Below are 27498 nucleotides of genomic sequence, written 5' to 3' on the forward strand. Positions count from 1 at the left end.
GTTAATAAATATTTTCTGAAAACTATTTATAAACTTTGTAAGACTACTTTACGATATGCCTCCTAAACCGCAACAAAAGAAGTCTGCTGTTGCGAAGCAGCCGCGAGAGGGGAAGAAAAAAGGGCCTACTGCAACGATGGAGCCTCGGACTCAGGTTGGATCTCCTTTGGTAGAACAGGGAGCAATGGCGGTGGTAACGGGTTCTTCGAAGAAGGCACCGGAAATGCGCATGCGCAAATCGACACAACGCAAACTACAAGAACCGACAGCCACTGCAATTGAAAATGACTCAGAGTCAGAATTGGATTCTGCAGAGAACACAGATGAAGAAGAGGAGGAAGAATTGGAAGCGATTGGAAGTAAAGGAGATGATAGAGACATAAGAGAGGCTATATTGCAATTAATGGCTGAACTAAGAAAAGTAAGAGAAGAGCTTAGAGATACGAAGATGTGCTATAATAAAGTTATGGAAAGATAGGACAAAGTGGATAAGAAGCTTCAAAAGATGGAAAGAGCAATGGGGCATATGAATGATAGAGTGGAAAAAACAGAAAATGATTTGCTTGTCTGGAACTCGGAAAGAAATCGACTCTTGGAGAAAGTGGACATGTTGGAAAATTTCAGTAGACGTAATAATATTGAAATTGTTGGTCTTAAAGAAGGTACGGAGGGAGAAAAACCAATAGAATTTTTTCAAAAATGGATCCCGGATGTTTTGCAAATGGAAGAGGAGGTTCGACCAATTGAAATTGAGTGGGCACATAGAGCTCTAAGACCAAAACCAAAAGGTGACCAATATCCACGATCGATTTTAATAAAATTCTTAAGATTTCAAGACAAGGAAAGGATTCTACAGGCAGCTGCTCAAGCTGCCAAGGATAGAAAAGGGCCATTGATAATTAAAGGGAACAAAGTTTTTTTCTACCCTGGTATAAGTTATGAACTTTTGAAGAGAAGGAAGAAATTTAATCCAGTGAAAAAAACCCTATGGGATCATGGTTATCAATTTATACTGCGTTATCCTGCAACCTTGAAGATTTTTTTGCCTGGTGGAGAAAAAAGATTTTTTGATGACTACCAGAAAGCAGAGCAGTTTGTGCGAGATTCTCTGAATATTCACCAGATACAAGAACAAATCCAGGGGAGCGAGATAGATTGAAGATGAAGATTGGGTTAAAGAATGGACTTGTTGGATTTTTGAAGCTGGATGAATGTATAAATATATCATTAATTATACGAGGGGGGTAAGAAAGGTTAAAACTGGAGGAATATTAGTTGGGAATAGTAACATTAATTTTGCCTATATATATTTTTTTTTATTGCGGGGGAGCTGGAAGAAGCACTGATCGATTGCTACGCTAACCATGTGTGCAAGCGTGGCTTTTGCCACGACCCGTAAAATGGAGGGGGTAGCGTTGTGTATCTTTTCATTCACAACATTAGTGGGGGGGTATTTTGTTTTTTCTTCTTTTATATTCTTCTATCTTTTCTTTTCTTTTTGCCTGGAAGGTTGGGAGGGAAACACATAGCAACATGGTGAAGTTTAAAGAGATTCCCCAAGGAACTATGAGAGTTGAGAAGATAAGTAATGTTTTAGATTGGAGTAACTTTGTTAAGAATAATGACTAATTTATTGAATTTTTTGAGTTTTAATGTTAATGGGCTTAATGGACCAGTGAAAAGAAAAAGAATCTTAACACATATTAAAAAAATGAAGATAGATTTAGCTTTTTTACAGGAAACGCACCTAACAGAAACAGAACATCAGAAACTAAAGAGAGATTGGGTGGGAAGTGTTGTTGCGGCTTCATTTAATTCAAAAGCGAGGGGAGTAGCAATTTTGATCAATAAAACGTTACCAATTAGAATACAAAATGTAATAACTGATTCTGCGGGGAGATATGTGATTGTACATTGTCAACTTTTTTCTGAATTATGGACTTTTATGAATATTTATGCACCAAACGAAAATGATGCAAAATTCATACAAGAAGCTTTTCTGAATTTGGCGGATGCACATGAAAAAATATTAATTGGAGGAGACTTTAATTTTTGCTTAGACCCAGTCTTAGATAGATCAACCAAGGCTGTTATAAAATCGAAGGTAGTAAATTTAACTTTATCATTAATGAAGGATCTAAATTTGATTGATATATGGAGAAGAATCAATCCTAAAGAAAGAGACTATTCGTTCTACTCCCGTAGACATAAAACTTACTCAAGGATAGATTTGTTTCTATTATCAATGCATATTCAACACAGAGTGAAAAATATGGAATATAAAGCAAGAATATTATCAGATCATTCCCCTTTATTAATGACAATAATAATGGCTGATAAGGAAGAAGTGGCTTATAGATGGAGATTTAATTCAACATTATTAAAACGTCAAGATTTCTGTGATTTAATGAAAAAGCAGATTCAATTTTTTTTGGATACAAATTTTCATTCAGTGGATGATAAATTTATATTATGGGATGCGATGAAAGCATATCTTAGGGCCCAGATAATAAGTTATACGTCTAAAATTAAGAAAGAATATGGCAGAACTAGATCAATTGGAAAAAGAGATTACAAAAATAGAAAAAGAATCTCAAAGATATATGTCAGAAGAAAAACGAAGACAACTTGTTAATAAGTTACAATATAATACGCTTCAGACATATAGAACGGAAAAAGCAATTATAAGAACTAAAGAAAGGTATTATGAGTTAGGTGAGAGAGCACATAAAATTCTTGCCTGGCAGTTGAAAACAGAACAAGCTTCCAAAACAATAAATGCAATTAGAACAAGGGCAAATAAAATATCTTATAAGCCTCTTGAAATAAAAGAAACTTTTAAAAATTTCTATTCTGAATTATATCAATCAGAATCCCAAAATGATGTTAATGAGATAGAAAGGTTTTTATCACAAATTTCTCTTCCAAAATTGAATTTGGAAGAACAGAAGGGATTAGATATGCCTTTTACATTAAAAGAAGTTGAAGAAGCTTTAAGATCACTCCAAAGTAATAAATCTCCAGGAGAAGATGGTTTTCCACCTGAATTTTATAAAAAAATTTAAAGATTTATTACTTCCTCTTTTTATGGAACTAATACGTCAAGCAGAAAAAATACATAACTTCCAGAATCTTTTTCAACAGCGATTGTAATAATATTGCCAAAAAAAGACAGAGACCCTATGAAACCAACATCATACAGGCCTATTTCTTTATTGAATACGGATTATAAAATAATAGCAAAAATTTTATCAAATAGATTATCTAAATATTTACCAAAATTAATACATATGGATCAAACAGGATTTATTAAAAATAGACAATTGGCAGATAATGTAACCCGGCTACTCAGTATAATTCATTTGGCACAAAAAAGGGATGAGAAGAGTATAGTAGTAGCTTTGGATGCAGAAAAAGCATTTGATAGATTAGAATGGGATTTTTTATTTAAAGTATTAGAAAAATATGGGTTAGGAACATCTTTTATAAATTGGATTAAAACTTTAAATTCTAACCCTAAAGCTAAAGTAGTGACAAATTCTCAAATTTCAACAGCATTCCAGTTAAAAAGGTCAACTAGACAAGGTTGTCCATTATCACCTGCTTTATTTGTACTGGCGATAGAGCCATTAGCAGAACTAATCAGAATTGATCCAGATATTATGGGTTTTAGAGTTAATCAGGAGGAATTTAAAATTAATCTTTTTGCCGATGATGTTTTGATCTATTTAACAAACCCACAACATTCGTTACATAAACTATTTTCTAGATTGGATGAATATGGGAAGGTATCAGGTTACAAAATAAATTGGGATAAAAGTGAAATTTTACCTCTTACTAAAGGAGACTATAGTCAATGTCGATTAGTAATCCAATTTAGATGGCCGGTAAATGGTATAAAGTATTTAGGTATAAGACTTGATAATGATGTAAAGAATTTTTTGACAGATGGATGATACTACCAATAACATTAGTAGGTAGAGTCAATGTTGTAAAAATGAATATATTTCCTAGATTACAGTATTTGTTTCAAACATTACCAATACAATTGCAACAGAAATTTTTTCAAGAGTTAAATAAATGTGTGAGAAAATTTCTTTGGAAAGGTAAAATGTCAAGAATATCATTGGAAAAATTGACACGTAAATTTAGGTTAGGAGGGTTACAACTTCCAAACTTTAAAAACTATTATAAAGCAAATCAACTTAGATTTATTGCATCTTTCTTTGATGATCAAAAACCAGCATGGATTAAAACAGAACTAGATAAGATAGGAGAAAATAGACCTGAAGATTTTATATATAAATAGGAATCTAAATGGATACGGGAAAAGAAAGAATCTCCTATATTAACACATTTGATTGATTTATGGAATAAGATAAATGATAATGAAACACAGAAATCTCTATTAGCAAGGAGACCTTTGTTTCAAAACACTTATTCCTTTTACAATGGACAATCAACTTTTATATAATTGGTACCAAAAAGGGATTAAATTTATAGGAGATTGTTTTGAACGAGGTATATTGATGTCATTTGAACAATTAAAGGATAAATATAAAATATCTAATAATACTTTCTTTTGTTACTTTCAATTAAGGGCTTACTTAAAAGGTAAGCTGGGTCAAACAATGTTTTTGCCAAAACCTAATGAAATTGAAATTTTAATTCAAAAAGGGAAAATTAAAAAATTTATTTCTTGTATGTATAATTTGATTCAAGAACAGACAATTAAACAAGGAACCCATAAGTCAAAGCAAAAATGGGAAACAGATTTGAATATTAATATTGATGAAACAAATTGGTCAAAACTCTGTCTTGACAGTATGACAAGTACAATAAATGTTCGACTTAGATTAGTACAATATAATTTTTTACACCAATTATATATTACACCACAAAAAATAAATAGATTAAATTCAAATCTATCTGATAAATGCTTTCGGTGTAATCAAGAAATTGGTACTTTTTTACATTCTACTTGGTCTTGTTTTAAAATTCAACCCTTTTGGATAAATTTAAGAGTCTTATTGGAACAAATTACTGGAACTCAACTTCCACATAACCCTGTATTATTTCTATTAGGTGATATTGAAGGGATAAAACCGAAACTTAAGTTGAATAAATATCAGAAAGAATTTATAAAAATTGCATTGGCAGTAGCTAAGAAGACTATAGCAGTTACTTGGAAATCTGATTCGTATTTAAAGTATGGATGGTTGGAATAATGAAATGGCTAGTTCTATTCCACTCAAAAAAATTACTTATAATTTAAGAGATAAATATGTGACATTTTTGAATATTTGGCGCCCTTATTTACAAAAGATAGGATGGCATATTTAAGTGCTCCAATAAAGACCTTGGTCCCTTGGGGAAAGTAACGAATAATTATACCAAATTTATTTTGAATCCCATGGAGCATGTGGAAACCTTCCAACACCCAGGCGGTTCTTTTCTTTTTTCTCTCTTTCTTTCTTTTTAGGTAGGACTATATATATGGGGGGGGGGGGGGGGAGGGTAGATTTTATCTTTTCATGTATTCTTTTTGAAAACTCAATAAAAATTATATTTAAAAAAAAACATTCGGTAGATTTCATTGAGATTCCCCCCCGCATTCTTCTAAATTCGAGTGAGTTCAGGCCCAGAACTGCCAAATGCTCCTCGTATGTTAATCCCTTCATTCCTGGAATTATCCTCGTGAACTGCCTCTGGTGTTTGTTGAATGACAACACATCCTTTCTGAGATATGGAGCCCAAGACTGTTGACAATACTGCAAATGTAGCCTGACCAGTGTCTTATAAAGGCTCAGCATTATCTCCTTGCTTTTATATTCTATTCCCCTTGAAATAAATACCAACATTGTATTTGTCTTCTTTACCACAGACTCAACCTGTAAATTAACCTTCAGGGAGTCTTGCGTGAGGACTCCTAAGTCCCTCTGCACGTCTGATGTTTAAACGTTTTCCCCATTTAGATAATAGTCTGCACTATTGTTTCTATTACCAAAATGCATTATACATTTCCCAAAACTGTATTCCATCTGTCACTTTTTTTGCCCATTCTTCCAATTAATACCAACAACATGGATGAGGCCCTACAGAATGAATATAGAGAGCTAGGCAGAAAGTTAAAATGCATTCCTCGAAGATGGCAATATTTATAATCTATCTCAAGTGATATGTTGTACCGGAGGGATAGGAAGGTCGGCAGAGTGGATGGCGTGGCTCTGCTGGTAAAGAATGCCGTCAAATCAGTTGAAACATTTTACATAGGATCGGATGGTGTCGAATCCTTTTGGGTTGAGTTAAGAAAATGCAAGGGTGGAAAGACCCTGATAGCAGATATATACCTGCCCCCCAGCAGTAGCTGGGATGTGGACCACAGACTACAACAGGAAATAGAAAAGGTGTGTCAAAAGGGCAATGTTATGATAGTGATGGGAGATTTAAACATGCACGTCGATTGGGAAAATTGGGTTGGAAGTGGATCTCAAGAGAGTGAGTTTGAATACCTACGAAATGGATTTTTAGAGCAGTTTGTCGTTGAGCCTACTAGGGGATCAGTTATACTGTATTGGGAAACACACACAAAATACTGGAGGAACTCAGCAGGCTAGGCAGCATCTATGGAAAAAAGTACAGTGGACGTTTCGGGTTGAAATCCTTCAGCAGGACTGGAGATAAAAAGCTGAGGAGTAGATTTGAAAGGTGGGGGAAGGGAGAGAAAAACACCAGGTGATAGGTGAAACTTGGAGACGGAGGGATGAAACAGATCTGGGAAGCTGAAAGAGTTACGGGTTTGGAAAAGGGGAAACTGATAGGAGAGGACAGAAGGCCATGGAAGATAGAAGAAAGTGGCAGGGGTGGAAGGAGCACCAAAGGGAGGCGATGGGTGGGCAAATAGATAACAGAGTCATAGTCATACTTTATTGATCCCGGGGGAAATTGGTTTTCATTACAGTTGCACCATAAATAATAAGTAGTAATAAAACCATAAATAGTTAAATAGTAATATGTAAAATTATGCCAGTAAATTGTGAAATAAGTCCAGGACCAGCCTATTGGCTCAGGGTGTCTGACCCTCCAAGGGAGGAGTTGTAAAGTTTGATGGTCACAGGCAGGAATGACTTCCTATGACACTCTGTGTTGCATCTCAGTGGAATGAGTCTCTGGCTGAATGTACTCCTGTGCCCAACCAGTAGTGGATGGGAGACATTGTCCAAGATGGCATGCAACTTGGACAGCATCCTCTTTTTAGACACCACCGTCAGAGAGTCCAGTTCCATCCCCACAACATCACTGGCCTTACGAATGAGTTTGTTGATTCTGTTGGTGTCTGCTACCCTCAGCCTGCTGCCCCAGCACACAACAGCAAACATGATCGCACTGGCCACCACAGACTCGTAGAACATCCTCAGCATCGTACGGCAGATGTTAAAGGACCTCAGTCTCCTCAGGAAATAGAGACGGCTCTGACCCTTCTTGTAGACAGCCTCAGTGTTCTTTGACCAGTCCAGTTTATTGTCAATTTGTATCCCCAGGTATTTGTAATCCTCCACCATGTCCACCCTGACCCCCTGGATGGAAACAGGGGTCACCGGTACCTTAGCTCTCCTCAGGTCTCCCACCAGCTCCTTATTCTTTTTCACATTAAGCTGCAGATAATTCTGCTCACACCATGTGACAAAGTTTCCTACCGTAGCCCTGTACTCAGCCTCATCTCCCTTGCTGATGCATCCAACTAAGGCAGAGTCATCAGAAAACTTCTGAAGATGACAAGACTCTGTGCAGTAGTTGAAGTCTGAGGTGTAAATGGTGTAGAGAAAGGGAGACAAGACAGTCCCCTGTGGAGCCCCAGTGCTGCTGATCACTCTGTCAGACACACAGTGTTGCAAGCACATGTACTGTGGTCTGCCATGAGAGAGGGACAAGGGGATGGGAAATGGTGAGGGTGGGGGGTAGGTGGAGGCCTACTGAAAGTTTGAGAAATCGATGTTCATGCCATCAGGTTGGAGGCTACTGAAATGGAATATAAGGTGTTGTTCCTCCAACTTAGGTGTGACTTTTTTCCTGACAGTGAAGGAGGCCATGAATGGACATAGGGAATGGGAAGTGGAATTAAAATGGGTGGCCACTGGGAGATCCCGCTTGTTCTGATGGATGGAGTGTAGATGCTCGGTGAAGCAGTCTCCCAATCTATGTTGGGTCTCGGCGATGTACAAGAGGCCACACCAGGCTCACCAAACACAGTACATGACCCCAACAGGCTCACAGGTGAAGTGCTGTCTCACCTGGAAGGACTGTTTGAGGCCCCGAATGGTAGTGAGGACAGATGTGTAGGGGCATATGAAGCACTTGTTCCACTTGCAAGGATAAGTGCCAGGAGGGAGATCAGTGTAGAGGGACGAATGGACAATGGAGTCGCGTAGGGAGCGATCCCTGCGGAAAGCAGAAAGTTGGAGGGGAGGGAAAGATGTGTTTGGTGGTGTGATCCAGTTGGAGGTGGCAGAGGTTTCAGGGAATTATCTGCTGGATGTGGAGGCTGGTGGGGTGGTAGGTGAGGACAAGAGGAACCCTATCCCTGGTAGCGTGGCGGGAGGATAAGGTAAGAGCAGACGTGTGAAATGGAAGAGATGCCGTTGAGAGCAGCATTAATGGTGGAGGAAGGGAAGCCCCTTCCTTAGAAAAAGGAGGACATCTTCGTTCTTGAATGAAAAGCCTCATCCTGAGAACAGATGCAGCAGAGACAAAGGAATTGAAAGGAGGGTAACACACATCAAAGTTGCTGGTGAACGCAGCAGGCCAGGCAGCATCTCTAGGAGGAGGTACAGTCGACGTTCCAGGCTGAGACCCTTCATCAAGACTAACCGAAGGAAGAGTTAGTAAGTGATTTGAAAGAGGGAGGGGGAGATCCAAAATGATAGGAGAAGATAGGAGGGGGAGGGATGGAGCCAAGAGCTGGACAGGTGATTGGCAAAGGGGATATGAGAGGATCATGGGACAGGAGGTCCGGGGAGAAAGACGGGGTGGGGGGGGAACCAGAGGATGAGCAAGGGGTATAGTCAGAGGGACAGAGGGAGAAAAAGGAGAGTGAGAGAAAGAATGTGTGTATATAAAAAAAAAATAACGGATGAGGTACGAGGGGGAGGTGGGGCATTAGCGGAAGTTAGAGAAGTCTATGTTCATGCCATCAGGTTGGACGCTACCCAGATGGAATATAAGGTGTTGTTCCTCCAACCTGAGTGTGGCTTCATCTTTATAGTAGAGGAGGCTGTGGATAGACATGTCAGAATGGGAATGGGATGTGGAATTAAAATGTGTGGCCACTGGGAGATCCTGCTTTCTCTGGTGGACAGAGCATAGACGTTCAGCAAAGCGATCTCCCAGTCTGCGTCGGGTCTCGCCAATATATAGAAGGCCACATCGGGAGCACCGGACGCAGTATATCACCCCAGCCGACTCACAGGTGAAGTGTCGCCTCATCTGGAAGGTCTGTCTGGGGCCCTGAATGGTGGTAAGGGAGGAAGTGTAAGGGCACGTGTAGCACTTGTTCCGCTTACAAGGATAAGTGCCAGGAGGGAGATCAGTGGGGAGGGATGGGGAGGGACAAATGAACAAGGGAGTCACGTAGGCAGCGATCCCTGCGGAAAGTGGGTGGGGGGGGGGGGAGGGAAAGATGTGCTTAGTGGTGGGATCCTGTTGGAGGTGGCAGAAGTTACAGAGAATAATATGTTGGACCTGGAGGCTGGTGGGGTGGTAGGTGAGGACCAGGGGAACCCTATTCCTAGTGGGGTGCCGGGAGGATGGAGTGAGAGCAGATGTACGTGAAATAGGGGAGATGCGGTTGAGAGCAGACATGATAGTGGAGGAAGGGAAGCTCCTTTCTTTAAAAAAGGAGGACATCTCCCTCGTCCTGGAATGAAAAGCCTCATCCTGAGAGCAGATGCGGCGGAGACGGAGGAATTGCGAGAAGGGGATGGCATTTTTGCAAGAGACAGGGTGAGAAGAAGAATAGTCCAGATAACTGTGAGAGTCAGTAGACTTATAGTAGACATCAGTGGATAAGCTGTCTCCAGAGACAGAGACAGAAAGATCTAGAAAGAGGAGGGAGGTGTCGGAAATGGACCAGGTAAACTTGAGGGGAGGGTGAAAGTTGGAGGCAAAGTTAATGGAGTCAACGAGCTCAGCATGCGTGCAGGAAGCAGCGCCAATGCAGTCGTCGATGTAGCAAAGGAAAAGTGGGGGACAGATACCAGAATAGGCACGGAAAATAGATTGTTCCACAAAGCCAATAAAAAGACAGGCATCCTAGGACCCATACGGATGCCCATAGCTACACCTTTAGTTTGGAGGAAGTGGGAGGAGCCAAAGGAGAAATTATTAAGAGTAAGGATTAATTCCGCTAGACGGAGCAGAGTGGTGGTAGAGGGGAACTGATTAAGTCTGGAATCCAAAAAGAAGCGGAGAGCTTTGAGACCTTCCTGATGGGGGATGGAAGTATATAGGGACTGGACATCCATGGTGAAAATAAAGCGGTGGGGGCCAGGGAACTTAAAATCATCGAAAAGTTTAAGAGCGTGAGAAGTGTCACGAACATAGGTAGGAAGTGATTCAATAAGGGGGGATAAAACAGTGTCGAGGTATGCAGAAACGAGTTCGGTGGGGCAGGAGCAAGCTGAGACAATAGGTCTGCCAGGACGGGTGGGTTTGTGGATCTTGGGTAGGAGGTAGAAACGGGAAGTGCGAGGTGTGGGAACTATAAGGTTGGTAGCAGTGGATGGGAGATCCCCTGAGCGGATAAAGTCGGTGATGGTGTGGGAGACAATGGCCTGGTGCTCTTTAGTGGGGTCACGATCGAGGGGTAAATAAGAGGAGGTATCCGGGAGTTGTCGCTGTGCCTTGGCAAGGTAGAAGTCAGAGGAAAGAAAGGGGTGGTGTTTTTACAAGTAGCAGGGTGGGACGAGGTATAGTCTAGGTAGCTGTCAGAGTCGCAAAGGACAGGATTTCTGCAGATGCTGGAAATTCAAGCAACATGCATCAAAGTTGCTGGTGAACGCAGCAGGCCAGGCAGCGTCTCTAGGAAGAGGTACAGTCGATGTTTCAGGCCGAGACCCTTCGTCAGGACTGATGAAGGGTCTCGGCCTGAAACGTCAACTGTACCTCTTCCTAGAGACGCTGCCTGGCCTGCTGTGTTCACCAGCAACTTTGATGTGTGGAGCTGTGAGAGTCCATTGGTTTATAATAGACATCGGTGGATAAACTTTCTCCGGAGATAGAGACAGTGAGCTCGAGAAAGGGGAGGGAAGTGTCGGAAATAGACCAGGAGAATTTGAGGGCAGGGTTGGAGGCAAAGTGGATGAAATCGACGGGCGGGTACAGCATGGGTACCGGAAGCAGCACCAATGCAGTCTCCCACACCATCACCAACCATGTTGACTCTGGGGATCTCCCATCTAGTGCCACCAACCTCAGTTCCCGCACCCCACACCACCCATTTCTACCTCCTATCCAAAATCCACAAACTTGCTTGTCCAGGTAGACCCATTGTTTCAGCTTGTCCCTGTCCCACTGAATTCATATCTGCATACTTCAACTCTGTTTCATCCTCCTAGTTCAGTTCCTTCCCACCTACATCCGTGACGCCTCACACGCTCTTGATCTTTTCAAGGATTTCTTGGTTGAATCTCCCTAACGCAGAGAAATTTCTTTAGCCAGAGGGTGGTGAATTTGTGGAATTTATTTCCACAGGCAGCCGTGGAACCCAGGTCATTGGTTGTACTTAAGGCAGAGTTTGAGAGGTTCTTGATTGGACATGGCATCAATGGTTATGGGGGAGAAGGCTGGGGATCGGGGCTGAGGAGGGGAAAAGGATCAGCCTTGATAATGGCAAGGTCTGCACACCATCGTAGTCTTCAGAGTTAATGCAGTGGAGTTTTCAACGTCGCTGCCTCTGCCAGATGAGCTAAATCTTTTTTATGCTCAATTTGATGTTGCCAATACTGAGCCCCTGAAGAGAGCCACTGATGCGACCGAGAGCTGAGGCCGAAGTACGCAAGTGTTTCCAACGAGTGGACAGCACAAGGCTGTGGGACCAAACTGCATCCCAGGGTGGGTTCTCAGAGTGTGCACGGCACAACTGGCAGGTGTGTTTACAGACATTTTTAATCTCTCCCTCTCCCAGTGCAGAGTGCCCTCCTGCTTCAAAACATCCACCATTGTTCCTGTATCCAAAAAGACCAAAGTAACATGGCTGGACGACTGGTGTCCCGTCACACTCACCTCCATAATAAGCAAATACTTTGAGAGGCTGGTCAAGGACTACATCTGCAGCATGCTACCAGCCAGTCTGGACCCCCTACAATTCGCCAACTGACACAGCTGATCTACAGATGTCGCAGTAGCCACAGCTCTACACACTGTCCTTACACATCTGGAGAAGGAGGATGCTTCTGTGAGAATGCTGTTGTTGGACTACAGTTCAGCATTCAACATCATAATTCCCTCCAGGCTCGACAAGAAGCTCAGGGACCTCAGCCTTCACCTTGGCTTGTATAGATGGATCCTGGACTTTGTCAGATTATTGGCTTTTGGCAAGAGTGGGCTCCCTCACCTCTGACCCTCAACACAGGTGCCCCCCAGGGCTGTGTACTAAGCCCCCTCCTTTATTCTCTGTGCGCCTATAACTGTGTAGCCACCCACAGCTCTAATCTACTAATTAAATTTGCTGACAGCTGTACACTGATCTCAAATAATATTGAGGCAGCCTACAGAGAAGTCATCATCCTGACACAGTGGTGTCAAGAAAACAACCTCTCCCTTAATATTGCAAAAACAGGAGCTGGTGTGGACTACAGGAGGAATGGAGACAGACTAACCCCTATTGACATCAGTGGATCTGGGGGTTGAGAGGGTGAACAGCTTTAAGTTCCTTAGCATAAACATCACCAAGGATCTCACATGGTCTGTACATACCGGCTGTGTTGTGAAAAAGGCACAACAGCTCCCCTTTCACCTCAGACAGTTGAAGAAGTTTGGTATGGGACCCCAAATCCTAAGAGCTTTCTACAGGGGCACAATTGAGAGCCTCCTGACTGGCTGCATCACTGACTGGTAAGGAAACTGATTTCCCTCAATCGCAGGACTCTGCAGAGAGTGGTGCAGACATCCTAGCGCCTCTGTAGATGTGAACTTCCCACTATTTAGGACATTTACAAAGACAGGTGTGTAAAAAGTGTCCAAAGGATCATTGGGGACCCGAGTCACCCCAACTACAAACTGCTCCAGTTGCTACCATTCGGGAAATGGTACTGCAGCATAAAAGCCAGGACCATCAGGCTCCGGGACAGCTTCTTCCACCAGGCCATCAGACCGATTAATTCATGCTGATACAACTTTATTTCTATGTTATATTGACTGTCCTGTTGTACATACTATTTATTATAAATTACTATAAATTGCACATGTAGACGGAGACGTAACATAGAGATTTTTACTCATGTAGGTGAAGGATGTAAGTAATAAAGTTAATTCAATTCAATGGCGGAGCAGACCCAATGGGCCAAATGGCCTAATTCTGCTCTTGTGTTTTATGGTCTAGTGCCTTACACTTTTGAGGTTAGGAATGGGAGTAAAAGGCAGATTTGTGGCTGAAGAACTGGTGCATGTATGAGGGCTCCTATTCTTGAATCATTAGGGCCTCTTGTAGGGCAAAGGTCACCTGTATAAGAACAAATTGCAGCTGAATTGGACGAGAATTAATATCCTGATGAAGGGATTTGCTTGTTCCGTTGGACAGGAGGAGTAAAAGCCTTAAGTACCACACGACCAGGTTCAGGAACAGGTATCACCCTACAACCATCAGGTCCCACACCACCAGGTTCGGGAACAGGTATCACCCTATAACCATCAGGCTCTTGAACCAGCGTGGATAGCTTCAATCACCACTGCTCTGAATTGATTGTAGGTTCTATACACTCACTTCCAAGGACTTTTAAAAGTCGTGTTATTTGCACATTTGGTGTTATGGTCATTGGTTGTTTGTCAGCCCTCGTTTATATAATTTTTTGTAAGTTCTATTATATTTTTTTTTACTGTAAATGCCTTTAAGAAAATGAATTTTAAGATAGTTTATGCTAACAGCCATAAGGTGCATCTACCTTGATTATAAGTTTACTTTGAACTCTGATTATATTGCAGTTGCTTAAGTCACTGGTGTGGCTCGTACTTGGGGTTCTGTGTACAGTTTTGGTCACCCTGTTTCAGGAAAGGTGTGGTTATAGTGGAAGTAATACAAAAAAGATTTACAAGGATATGCCAGGTCTAGAGGGATAGGTTCTCCAGACTAGCTCTTCATTCCTTGGAATGTATGAGAATAAGGTGTGACCTTATATAAATCTTTAAAATTATGAGAGGCATAAATATGGTTTATGGTAATAACCTTTTCTCCAGGCTAGGGGGCTATGTTTAGGGTGAGAGGCGAATGATTTAAGAAGGACCTGAGAGGCAACGTTTACACACAGAGGGTAGTGAGTTGCTGGAATGAGCTGCCACAGGAAGTGGTTGAGGCACATAGATAGAATAATTTTTAGAATTATTTACATGATACATGGAGGGGAGGGGCTTTGAGGGATATGGGCTAAATACAGGAACTTGGGACTAGTTAGGTGAGCACTGTGCTGAGCATGGACCTGTTGGGCCAATGCACCTGTAACCGTGCCTAATTGCTCAATGACTCTACAACTACTCTGAAGGACTTAAACTTATCTGACAGGAGGGTGGGATCCAAAGTAGTAGTGACGCAAATGAGAAAGTTGAAGCAAATGTAGAAATTACAATAAACAAATTCGGTAGGTAGAACAAGTAGGCACAGAACAAGGAATAAGGAAGGGCTAATAGAATAAAGTGCAGTTATTTTAATGCAACAAGTTTGTCAGGTAAGGCAGATGAACTCAGGGTATGGATAGGTACATGAAGTATTTCAGAAACGGGACTGGCAGCTCAGTATTCTAGGGTACAGGGTCATGAATTAGAGGAGCAAATGATTATGAAGATCAGAAATATGTAGGCATAATTGGTTTGCAATAGAACCTTCAGCCTGCAATATCTGTGCTGACCATGATTACAAATTAAATTAAACTTATCTGCCAGCACATAATCCATATCCTTCCATTGCATGCATATTGACATGCCCATGTAAATGCTTCCTAAATGTCATTGTTGTGTCTGCTTCCACCATTATTCATATTTCACTGTGATCCACAGGGGTCGGTGTTTGGACCACTTTTTATGCTGTATATAAATGATTTAGATGATGGAATAGATGACTTTGTTGCCAACTTTGCAGATGATACGAAGATTGGTGGAGGAGCTGGTAGTGTTGAGGAAACAGACAGGATGAGAAGGACTTAGACACATTAGGAGAATAGGCAACAAAGTGGCAAATGAAATACAACGTTGGAAAATGCATGGTCACGCACTTTGGTAGTAGAAATAAATGTGTGGACTATTTTCTAAACTGGGAGAGAATCCAAAAATCTGAGATGCAAAGGGACTTGGAAGTCCTTGTGCAGGACAATCTGAAGGTTAACTTGCAGGTGGAGTCGATGGCGAGAAAGGCAAATGCCATGTTAGCATTCATTTCAAGAGGTCTAGAATACAAGAGCAGGGATGTGATGCTGAGGCTTTAAGGCACTGGTGAGTCCTCACCTTGAGTACTGTGAACAGTTTTGGGCCCCTCATATTAGAAAAGATGTTTTGGCATTGGAGAGGGTCCACAGGAGGTTCACTAGGCTGATTCCAGTGATGAAAGGGTTATTATACGAGGAACATTTGATGGTTCTGGGTCTGTACTCACTGGAATCGGAAGGATGAGGGGGGGGGGATCTCCTTGAAACCCTTCGAATATTGAAAGGGCTAGACAGAGTAGATGTGGAAAGGATGTTTCTCATGGTGGGAGAGCCTTGGACAAGAGGGCACAGCCTCTGGATAGAGGGGTCCCTTTCAAAACGGAGAATTTTCTTTAGCCAAAGGGTGGTAAATTTGTGGAATTTGTTGCCACGTGCAGCTGTGGAGGCTAGGTCGTTGGGTGTATTTAAGGCAGAGATTGATAGGTTCTTGATTGGACATGGCGTCAAAGGTTATGGGGGGGGGGGGAGATGGCCCGGAACTGGGGCTGAGGTGGGAGGGGAAAAAAAAGGATCAGCCAAGATTGAATAACGGAGCAGACTCAATAGGCCAGATGGCCTAATTCTGCTCCTATGTCTTATGGTCTTATATTCAAGGCACCCAAGATTCTGTTTTTTTAAAAAAAAGTTCAAAGTACATTTTGTTGTCAAAGTATGTGTACTTTATACAACGAAGAAAGTCTCGATGTCTGATTGATTTAAGAATTGGAAGGGTCAGATTAGGCAGCAGGGTTCCAGCCCTAGAGTGGTCTGAGTGAGGAATAACCCCAGTGTTTGAACAATTTAAAAGCTGGGGCAGATATAAAAGGTCAGGGTGTCATGACCAGAGGCTGGGCCGGTCGCTGCTCTGCAACATTTACTCAGTTGCACACTGAGCAGAGGCTGTGGCATGCTCCAGCTGCAGTGATGCATGGCTTTGTGCCTTTCATAAAACTTCAGTTCCGAAGCTGTTTGCATACTTTTATTGTTTGTATGATATGTTTTCTTCTGTCTCTGCTCATTAGGTGATTGACAGTCTTTTTTTAATGGTTTCTTTTGAGGATTCTTTGAGGATATAACGAGTGCAGTGGATAGAGGGGAACAGATGGACGTTATTTACTTAGATTTCCATAAGGCGTTCGATAAAATGCCACGTAAAAGACTTATCCATAATATAATGATCCATAGAGTTGGGGGTGATGTATTAGCATGGACAGAGGATTGGCTAACTGATAGAAAGCAGAGAGTGAGACGCATGGGTGTTACTCTGGTTGGCAATCAGTGGTGAGCCGTGTGCCGCAGGGGTCGGTGCTGGGCCCGCAACTGTTCACGATATACATTAACGATCTGGAAGAGGGGACCGAGTGTAGTGTATCTAAGTTTGCTGATGATAGTAAATTGAGTGGAAAAGCAAATTGTGCAGAAGATACGGAGAGTCTGCAGAGAGATGTAGATAGGTTATGTGAGTGGGCAAGGGTCTGGCAGATGAAATCGAATGTTTGTAAATGCGGGGTCATCCACTTTGGAAGGAAAAATGAAAGAGCAGATCATTATTTACATAGTTTAAAAAATTGCAGCATGCTTTTGTGCAGAGAGACTTGGGAGTGCTTGTTCATGAATCACAAAAGGTTAGTTTGCAGGTGCAGCAGGCTATCAAGGCGGCAAATGGTATGTTGGCCTTCATTGCTGGAGGGGTTGAATTTAAGAGAAGGCAGGTTATGCTGCAACTGTACAGGGCACTGGTGAGGCCGCACCTGGAGTACTGTGTACAGTTCTGGTCTCCTTACTTGAGGAAGGATATTCTGGATTCAGAGGCTGTGCAGAGGAGATTAACCAGGTTGATTCCAGAGATGAGGGGGTTAGACTATGAGGAGAAATTGAGTTGCCCGGGACAGTACTTGCTGGAATTCAGAGGAATGAGAGGAGATCTTTTAGAAACATATAAAATTATGAAAGGGATAGATAAGATAGAGGCAGGAAAGTTGTTTCCGCTGGTAGGTGAGATTAGAACCAGGCGACATAGACTGAAAATTCGGGGGAGTAGATTTAGGACAGAGATGAGGAGGAACTGCTTTTCCCAGAGAGTGGTGAATCTGTGGAATTCTCTGTCCAATGAAGCAGTGGAGGCTACCCCAGTAAATATGTTTAAGATGTGGTTGGATAGATCTTTGCATAGTAGGGGGAATTAAGGGTTATGGGGAAAAGGCAGGTAGGTGGAGATGAATCCATGGCCAGATCAGCCATGATCTTATTGAATAGTGGAGCAGGCATGATGGGCCAGTGGCCTACTCTTGCTCCTATTCCTTATGTTCTTTTGTTTTGTGGGTGCCTGTGAGGAGACAAATCTCAAGGTTACATAACGTATTATTTTGATAGTAAATGTACTTTGAACCTTGAGATTCATCTCCTTACAGGCAGCCATGAAACAAAGAACCCCAATAGAACCCATTAAAAATAAAAGACTGTCAAACACCCAGTGTGCATAACAAAAAAAAAAAAAAAATGTGCAGACAATGAAACAAGCAAACAACATTCAGAACTGAAGTTCACAACGTCCGGCATCACTGTGATGCCAATCCAGAAATCCACTAGTTGCAGGCCACAGGCTCAGTCTATCGCAGAGACAAGCAAACCCTGTGGAGCAGTGAACCGAACTGGCCAGTCTCTTGCTTCTGACTGTGACAGCCTGACCATTTTAATCTGGCCCAGTGCTTAAATTATCCAAACCTCAGATTGTTCTTCGCTCTCGGAATCGGCTCTGCCATTTCAATACACCCTTGGGCTTGGGCTCTGCCATCTTGATTCGGCTGGTATCTGACCTTTCCGATTCAGCTCCCCTCTAAAATCAATCAAACCTCGGATCTTTCCTCGCCTTGGCTCTGCCGCGTCAAATTGCCTCCAAGTCCGCTCCAGCAAGTCCGGACTGGACATTCTGCCCCATTGAGACCCCAGCCCACACTGCAATAATGCTAGGTCATACGGGCAATTCAGCTCTACTCCAACAGGGAATCCACAGGCCACTGTTTGCAGCGATAGTGTATGACAAAAATGTGAATAATGAAGTATTTATTTGTTTTCTATGTTTCATTGGACACCATCAAGTATTCGCTAGGCTTCACCAGCACCACCTTAAATCAGAACATCTGAGCCCTGCACATCTTCAAAATTTCTCCTCTCACCTTAAAGCTATGTTCCCTACTATTGGCATTTCTACATTGGGGAAAAATAACTGACTATCTGCTCTATCTATGCCTCTCAATTTTTGAAACTTCTATAGGGTCTCCCTTGAGTTTGTGATGCTCTAGACAGAAGAATTAGTTTGTCTAACCTCTCGTTATAGCTAATATTTTTGAATCCAGACAGCAATTAGCTGAAACTTTTCTTCATTCTCTCCAAAGCCTCCACATAATACAGTGATCAGATCGCACAGGAACTCCAATGTATCCTGAACAAAGTACAGTACAGCTTTCAGCTGCTGAACCATGAATGTCACATGCCTTCTTTACCATTCTGTCCACTTGTGTTGCCTGTTTCAGGGAGCTTTTTTTTATAAATTATATCTGTTTTCCACTATTTTTAACCTAACTAATTAATATATATAATAATTATATTATAATCCAAAAGTAGAGCGTTCCTATGAAACTTTTCGTAAGCTGAAATGGCGTAAAGCGAAGAAACAATTACCATTAATTTATAAGGGAAAAATGTTTTGAGCGTTCCCAGACCCAAAACATAACCTACCAATTTATACCAAATAGCACATAAAACCTAAAATAACACTAACATATAGTAAAAGCAGGAATGATATGATAAATACACAGCCTATATAAAGTAGAAATAAATATGTACAGTGTAATTTCACTTACCAGAATTGGGAAGACTTAGCCAAAAACTGATTTGTAGAAAAAAAGTTGGCTCGCGCACACACCTGCCCACGCAAGGCTTCACTGTCATGGTTGTCTTTCTCGGGGTTGTTGTTGTTGTTGTTAGTCCTTCGTAGTTGAAGATGACCATGGCTTCAAAGTCAAATGGGAGACTGGTGGCTGTGGGTCCGGAGGTGACTGATGAGGCCAATCTGGGCCCTGAAGGCTCGCCCACATGTGGGACACAAGTGGCTGGGTGCTGTCGTGGCAGTGGATGCTGCTCAGGCCTTGCGCACAGCATGCTTTCGTTGTGCCTCGATGATGCGCCTGACTTCAGCTGCACGGGCTCCTGTGGTGATCTTGCTGCGCCAAGCTGGACGGTCAAGGGCAAGCGTCTCCCATGTGTTGATGTCGACACCCAGGCCTTTGAGGGACGCTTTGAGGCAGTCTTTGTAACGTTTCTTCCGCCCCCCCCGACTGAGCGCTTGCCCTGACACAGTTCTTCGTACAGCAGCTGCTTAGGCAATCGGCTGTCTGGCATTCTGACCACATGTCCAGCCCACCTGGCTTGGGCTTTCAGCAGGAGGGTGTAGACGCTGCAGAGCCCAGCTCATTCCAGGATTTCCGTGTCGGGGACTTTCTCCTGCCACCTGATGTGGAGGAGTCTGCGGAGATAGCTCAGGTGAAAGTGGTTGAGCTGTTTGGCGTGTCTGCTGTAGACAGTCCAGGTCTCGCTGGCGTAAAGGAGGGTGGTAAGGACCACTGCACAGTAGACCTTCAGCTTGGTGGTAAGGCTGAGTCCTCTCCGCTCCCAGACGTTCTCACGGAGTCTCCCAAAGGCGGCGCTGGCTTTGGCAATCCTGTTGTTGACCTCAGCGTCTATGTTCACTGTACGAGAGAGTATGCTGCCCAGGTAGGTGAAGTTGTGGACTGCCTGGAGGTTCTGGCCCTTCACCGTGATGTGCGGCTCCTGGTATGGCTTTCCTGGGGCAGGCTGGTACATAACTTCAGTCTTTTTGGTGCTGATAGTGAGACCGAAGTTGTCGCAGGCTTGTGAGAAGCAGTCCATTTCACGCTGCATCTCCTGCTCTGTGCTGGCGTTGAGTGCGCAGTCATCAGCAAACAAGAAGTCTCTGATAACAGTCTCTCGCACCTTTGTAACTGCCTGCAGGCGCCTAAGGTTGAACAACCTGCTGTCAGTCCTGTACCTGACGTGGATTCCTCCTTCGTAGTTACGGAAGGCATCTGTCAGCATGGCAGAGAATACCATACTGAACAGAGTCGGGGCAAGAACGCAGCCTTGTTTGACGCCATTTGTCACTGGGAAGGCCTCCGACTCGTCGCCGTCATCCAGAACTTTCACCATCATACCGTCGTGGAACTGCCGGACGATTGTGATGAACTTGCTGGGGCAGCCAAACTTCTCCATGATCTTCCACAAGCCTTCTCTGCTGACCGTATCGAAAGCCTTGGTTAGATCGACAAAGGTCACGAAGAGGTCGCTGTGTTGCTCCTGGCATTCTTCCTGGAGTTGGCGCGCAGCAAAAATCATGTCTGCGGTCCCACATTCAGCACGGAAGCCGCACTTTCTTTCTGGGAGCAGACCTTGCTCAAGATGTTGGAGAAGGCAGTTGAGCAGGACACGGGCCAGAATCTTCCCCGCAATGGACAAGCGGGAGATGCCTCGGTGGTTGTCGCAAGACTGGCGGTTGCCTTTCCTCTTGTAGATGTGGACTATGCTGGCATCTTTCAGCTGTTGCGGGACCTGTCTCTCTTTCCACATGGACTGGAAGAGTACAGTCAGCTTTTGCATCATGGCAGGGCCTCCTGCTTTATATATCTCAGCAGGGATTGCATCAGGTCCTGGCGCTTTGCCACAGGAGAGTTGCTTCACTGCCTTCCTGACTTCATCTACTGTGGGGAGGGTGTCGAGGTTCTTGTTGATCTCTACCTGGGGCAGGCAGACAATGGCCTCATCGTCGTTGTTGTCGGCAGGGCAGTTAAGGACATTGTTAAAGTGCTCAGCCCACCGATCCAGAATCTGCTTCTTCTCTGTCAGCAGCTAAGTCTCATTTGCGTTGAGGTGGTGTGAAGAGCCGGAGGACTGGGGTCCGTATACAGCCTTAAGTGCATCTTAGAAGCGCTTCTATGTCGTGGCTGTCTGCATAGCCCTGGATTTCATCCGCCTTCTTGCTGAACCAGCTGTCCTGCATCTTGCAAAGTTTTTTCTGCACCTTTCTTCTTGCGTTGGTAAAGGCATCTTTCTTGGCTAGCAACGTGGGGTCGTTCTGATGCGCTCTGTGATGTTGATGTTTCTCCATTAGTAGTGCCTGTATTTCTTCATCATTCTCATCGAACCAGTCTTGGTTTCTTTGGGTTGCTGGTCCGAGATGTTCGAGGGCAGTAGTGTAGACAGCGTCTCTGAAGGCCGTCCACTGTTCCTCAATGCTGGTCCCGTCATCCTGTGGTGTGTCTGGCAGTCTGCCTTCAAGGTCATTGACGAATTCTTCTGCAACCCAGCTGCTTTTCAGCTTGGAGACATTCAGCCTCTTTGCAGTCTTCTACCCTTGGGGTCTTCTCATGGGCAGAATGCGAAGCCTGGACCTTGACACAATGAGGCAGTGGTCGGTCCAGCAGTCAGCACCACACATGGCTCTTGTCACTCTGACATCCATCCTGTCCCTCTTCCTGGTGATGATGTAGTCAATCAGATGCCAGTGCTTCGAGCGTGGGTGCATCCATGATGTCTTCTTACTGGTGGGTAAGCGGAACAGGGTGTTGGTGATGACAAGGTCGTGTGTGGCACATGTCTTGAGGAGGAGCAGAAGGCCATTGCTGTTACACTTGCCAGTGCCGTGTCTTCCAATGATCCCTTCCCAGGTTTGGTAGTCTGTCCCTACTCTGGCATTGAAGTCCCCGAGAACAATGAGCTTCCCTGACTGTGGGATTGCTGAAATGAGGGCATCGAGTTCTTCATAGAACCTGTCTTTAATGTCATCTGGGTTGGTCATGGTGGGAGCGTAGGCACTAATCAGCGTAGCACTCTTCTTGTTTGCAAGTGGGAGCTGAAGTGTCATCAGGCGGTCGTTGATGCTCTCTGGGTGCTTGGTGAGTTTACGGGCGAGGTTAGAATTGATGGCAAATCCTACGCCTGCTTCTCGTCGTTCAGCGCTGCTGCGACCGCTCCAGAAGAACGTGTATCCACCACTACGTTCTGTCAGCTGGCCCTTGTCAGCCAGGCGCGTTTCGCTGAGAGCTGCTATGTCCACGTTGTAGCGAGCTAGCTCTTTTGCAACCAGTGCAGTTCTTCTCTCTGGTCTGTCTGCCTTGATGTTATCTTGCAGAGTTCTCACGTTCCATGTGCCAAGGTTGAGCACCATCACTTTCTTCTTCACTGTTGTAGGTCGACCGCTGTGAGGGATCCCCACCAGCCGCGGTAAGCTGGCCAGGGTGAAGTGAAGCAGACTATGTTTGAGGTACCTTTTCCAGCCCCTTCCTTCATGGAGGTGAGCAGGGCGATCCTAAAGAGGGCTGCTCAGACACCCAGGGGGCTGCCGAACTCAACTGCTGCTTTGGTCCAGTAGAGAGCGACCCTATGCCCTGGGCCGCCTGTGTGCACAAGTTTAAAGCAGGCCCTGCCGCCGTTTCTCGGTCCTTACTTCACAGAGATAGGCACTAATGGCGGAAGGGAATGAGGCACAGTGTCTAAGGGACAGGAATCTGCTGGAAAAGGATTTTCCAGAGTTACATCTGTCGTTATATCCAGTACTAAGAAAATTTGCCCAGAGTTATATCTGTTGTTTTGGAACGACGTACAGATATGAACAAGCATTTTCAGCCATTACTGGATGCATAATGTCTTTATTTCGTTCACCACGATCGAAACACTTAATTATGTCCAGTTTTACACTAGATGTAACACCCTTACGAGCTGTCTTAGGCTTTTCTGACACCTTAGGACATATCTTGCTAACGGATGCACAAAATAAATCGAGATAAAACACAGAGGCTCACAGACATGTTTCTAAGCTATGGCGGCTTGATGCTGAGTGTAGTTCCCGGGGAAGGCGCTTGGCGGCGCCACTCTCGCTGCTCGGGGTGTGCACTGCCTTGATAATGGCTCACTGCAAAACAAACACTGAACGCTATTTTCGCCTTTTGCCTTTTTCTCATAAGAGCAAAAATCCTCGTCGGATTTCTTTCGGTTAGCGAAAACAGGTACTAATGTAGGTCTTTCATAAAAGATAGAGAATATATGTTTGTATATATACACATACACATTTATATGTATGTATGATTTGCACTGAGGACACAAAATGCTACCCTGCATAGCACTGATTCGTTACAATGCCATTAGAGTAAACATTCAATCGACCAATGGGAGTGCTTTACATAGACTCTGAGCCACACACAGCCAATCATGTATTAGTTCACACTCTGCCTCCCTGTGTGTGTAAACATTCTTGCTCCCTCCCCAATTTATTGCATTTTTTTTTCCACCCAATATGTCTGGAAAACAGCCTGTGAGTGTAGTATATGTATGATGTCTAGGAAAAGCATTAGCATGGATTTGAAACTCCAAGGACTTCAGGCAGAATCAGCCATCCAAGGCATCGTTGAACTAGTCAGTGAAGTGGGATTAGAGGATGTTAATGATGGCAGTGTTGAACATTCTCATGGTGAGTGCATTAATAACAAAGAGCTTCCAGAATTGATAGAGCAATGCACCCCAGGAGAATCTGAGGACACAGATAGGGAAGAGGAAACACCTGTAAGAAACCTCACCACAAAAATCCTCAGCGCTAGCATCACCATGATCGCATAGATCATGGACCAGTTCATCAATAATGACCCTGACTGGGAGTGAAGTAGAAAGGCAAAGAGAGGTGTTCTCAACATGATCTCCTGCTACGGAGAACTGCTTCATGAGAGGAAACTTAAAAGGCAGTCAATGCTTACTTGAAGGAGAAGCCAAAGTCAGAGGAGGACTGGTCCCTCCTCTAAAATGTACCAACCACCTGCTTCCCTCCGCTGCTGCTGCCTAGGTTAGGCCTATTTGTGTATTTGTTACTCCACAAATTACAGTGTATACATAAAATAGTATATCGTATTTTTTTTAAAATCAGGCACACGTACATTTATGTAATATTATAATGACCCCACATAGCGCTGATTTACCCTGCGTAACACTATCTCCAAGGAAGCATCCTCAAGCATTAAGTGGAGTCTGAGTATACTTATTTATTTATTCCTTCTTTCTATATTATCATGTATTGCATTGTTCTGCTGCTGCTAAGTTCACAAATTTCACGACACATGCTGGTGATAATAAACCTGATTCTGATTCTAAGATGTCCCTGTACATCAGGTAGAAGCAGAAATGGTAGCTGCTTTTTATCTGTCCTTTATTGACAGGAACTGCTATAATGCTAATGGATTATATTGGGCAGAAGCTGTTATGTTTTCTGAAGCAATATACCAATGGCACTACTAAAGGAAGGGCTTTGCTTGACCTCCTCTTTGTGAGGCTGTGCAAGTGGGTAGTGTGTCAGTGGGGGAGCAATGACCATAATTCTGTTTGTTTTAAAATACTTATGGAAAAAAAAAAGGACTTTATATCATTTTGTGATTTGGAAAAGATGCATTCATCATTAAATGGTCTTGCTATTTCTGTGCAATGAAGACAGGAACATGCAGCAGAAGCTAATGTACTTGCCATATGGGAAAGGTGTTTTTATTGCTGCTCAAGCCCGTTGAAGGTAAGCAGACTTCTTACAACAGCAGGCAGACCATTTGTTTTCCTTTGACATTTGAATTACCTATTTGGAATCAGGATCAGAATCAGGTTTATTATCACTGACATGTGATGTGAAGTTTGTTAACTTAGCAGCAGCAGTTCAATGCAATACGTAATCTAGCAGAGAGAGACTGTGTACATACATCTATTGATGCTTCTGGACACATCTTCAGTGATGTTCCTGGAATCATCGGGTGTTTCGGGTCTTTCAACATCACACAACCTCCTCCAGGTGACCCAGCCGGGGCTGATCAGACCCCAGCTTGTGTCCAGATGGCTAGCAGAGAGAGAAAGAAATAATAAATAAAATAAAACATAATAAACAAGTAAATCAATTACATATATTGAGTACGCAAACAACAGGAATTCTGCAGATGCTGGAAATTCAAGCAACACACATCAAAGTTGCTGGTGAACTCAGCAGGCCAGGCAGCATCTGTAGGAAGAGGTGCAGTCGATGTTTCAGGCCGAGACCCTTCGTCCTGACTGAAACGTCGACTGCACCTCTTCCTACAGATGCTGCCTGGCCTGCTGCGTTCACCAGCAACTTTGATGTGTGTTACATATAGAGTAGATTTTTTAAAAATGTGCAAAAACAGAAATACTGTATATTTTTTTAAAAAGTGAGGTAGTGTCCAAAGGTTCGATGTCCATTTAGGAATTGGATGGCAGTGGGGAAGAAGCTGTCCTGAATCGCTGAGTGTGTGCCTTCAGGCTTCTGTATCTCCAGCCTGATGGTAACAGTGAGAAAAGAGCATGCCCTGGATGCTGGAGGTCCTTAATAATGGATGCTACGATGTCCTCAGGTTTTAACCTCCAGAGAGCCCAGAAACTATGTACACTGTCACATTCTTCCTGTCTGTATATAATTTGAATACCTTATTTTCTGATGGCTGAAAGAACTACTTGCCCATTGTAAAATGAAAAGTACATTTAGTGGCCAAACTATTAGATACACCTGTACACCTGCTTGTTAATGCAAGTATCTAATCAGGCAATCATGTGGCAGCAACTCAATGCAGAAAAGCATGCAAACATGGTCAAGAGGTTTAATTATTGATAAGGTGAAACATCAGAATGAGCATGAAATATGATCTGAGTGACTTTCATCATGGAATGATTGTTGGTGCCAGGCAGGGTTGTTTCAGTATCTCAGAAACTGCTGATCATCTAGCATTTTCACACACAACAGACTCTAGAGTTTAGAGAATGATGTGAGAAACAAAACATGTCCAGTGAGCAGCAGTTCTGTGGACAAGAATCTTTGTTAATGAGAGAGGTCAGGAGAATGGTAAGACTAGTTGAAAATGACATGAAGGTGACAGTAACTCAAATAACCACGCATTACAGTGGAGTGCAGAAGAACATCTCTGAACAAACCTTGAAGTGGATGGGCTACAGCAATAGAATACCTGTACCATGAACGCACAGGAAGTGACCACTTTAGTAGATACAGGAGGTTCTAAATAAAGTGGCCACTAAGTATATATGAAAGCCTGTCGAGTCAGTAAATCCTGCACTAATCCCTACTTCACCATCAAGCTGGCAGACAAAGGGGGTACTTTTGAAGTCTTGCAGACTGACCTTTACCTTGCTGAGGCCAGGCAGCAACTCGGATACCTCCTCTCACTTACCCTTTGAAAAAGACAGCACACAGCAGCATCAGGCCATTGTCTCCAGCCCTGTCACCAACCTCATCGACTGGAGATCTCCCCTCCACTGATAGTTCCCTTACCCTGCACTGTTTGGTTCTACCTCTTATCCATTGTTTCTGCCTGCTCCTGCCCCACTGAGCCTCTGCCTCCATACCTCGACTCCATTTTATCCCCCTCGGTTCAGTCCCTTCTCAACGATATCTGCAACATTTCAATTACCTGGCCCTGAGAACTTTTGCTCCACCTGCAACAGACAGAATTTCCCATTGGCCAACCATTTTATTTCCACTGCCTATTCCCATTCCAACATGTTGGTCCATGGCTTCCTCTACTGCCACTTAAAAGGACACAATCAGATTGGAGGAGCAACACCTCATATTCCATCTGTGTAGCCTCCAACCTGATGGCTTGAACCTTGATTTCTCCAGCTTCTGGTGTTTTCTCCATCCACTCCCTTCTTTCTTTTCCAATGCGGGAGAGGGATGGCCTAATTCTGCTCCTGTGTCTTCTGGTCTTAATAC

The 27498-nt window shown here is 43.4% G+C and overlaps 1 protein-coding gene across 4 annotated transcripts in view; it reads left to right on the forward strand.

Annotated features, from left to right (window-relative positions):
• Window positions 1-27498, forward strand: part of gmcl1 (germ cell-less, spermatogenesis associated) — a 197581-nt gene that overhangs the window by 76810 nt on the left and 93273 nt on the right. The gene's annotated exons all lie outside the window — the stretch shown is intronic.

Source organism: Mobula birostris, chromosome 8 (assembly GCF_030028105.1).
Source record: "Mobula birostris isolate sMobBir1 chromosome 8, sMobBir1.hap1, whole genome shotgun sequence".
Taxonomy (NCBI): domain Eukaryota; kingdom Metazoa; phylum Chordata; class Chondrichthyes; order Myliobatiformes; family Myliobatidae; genus Mobula; species Mobula birostris.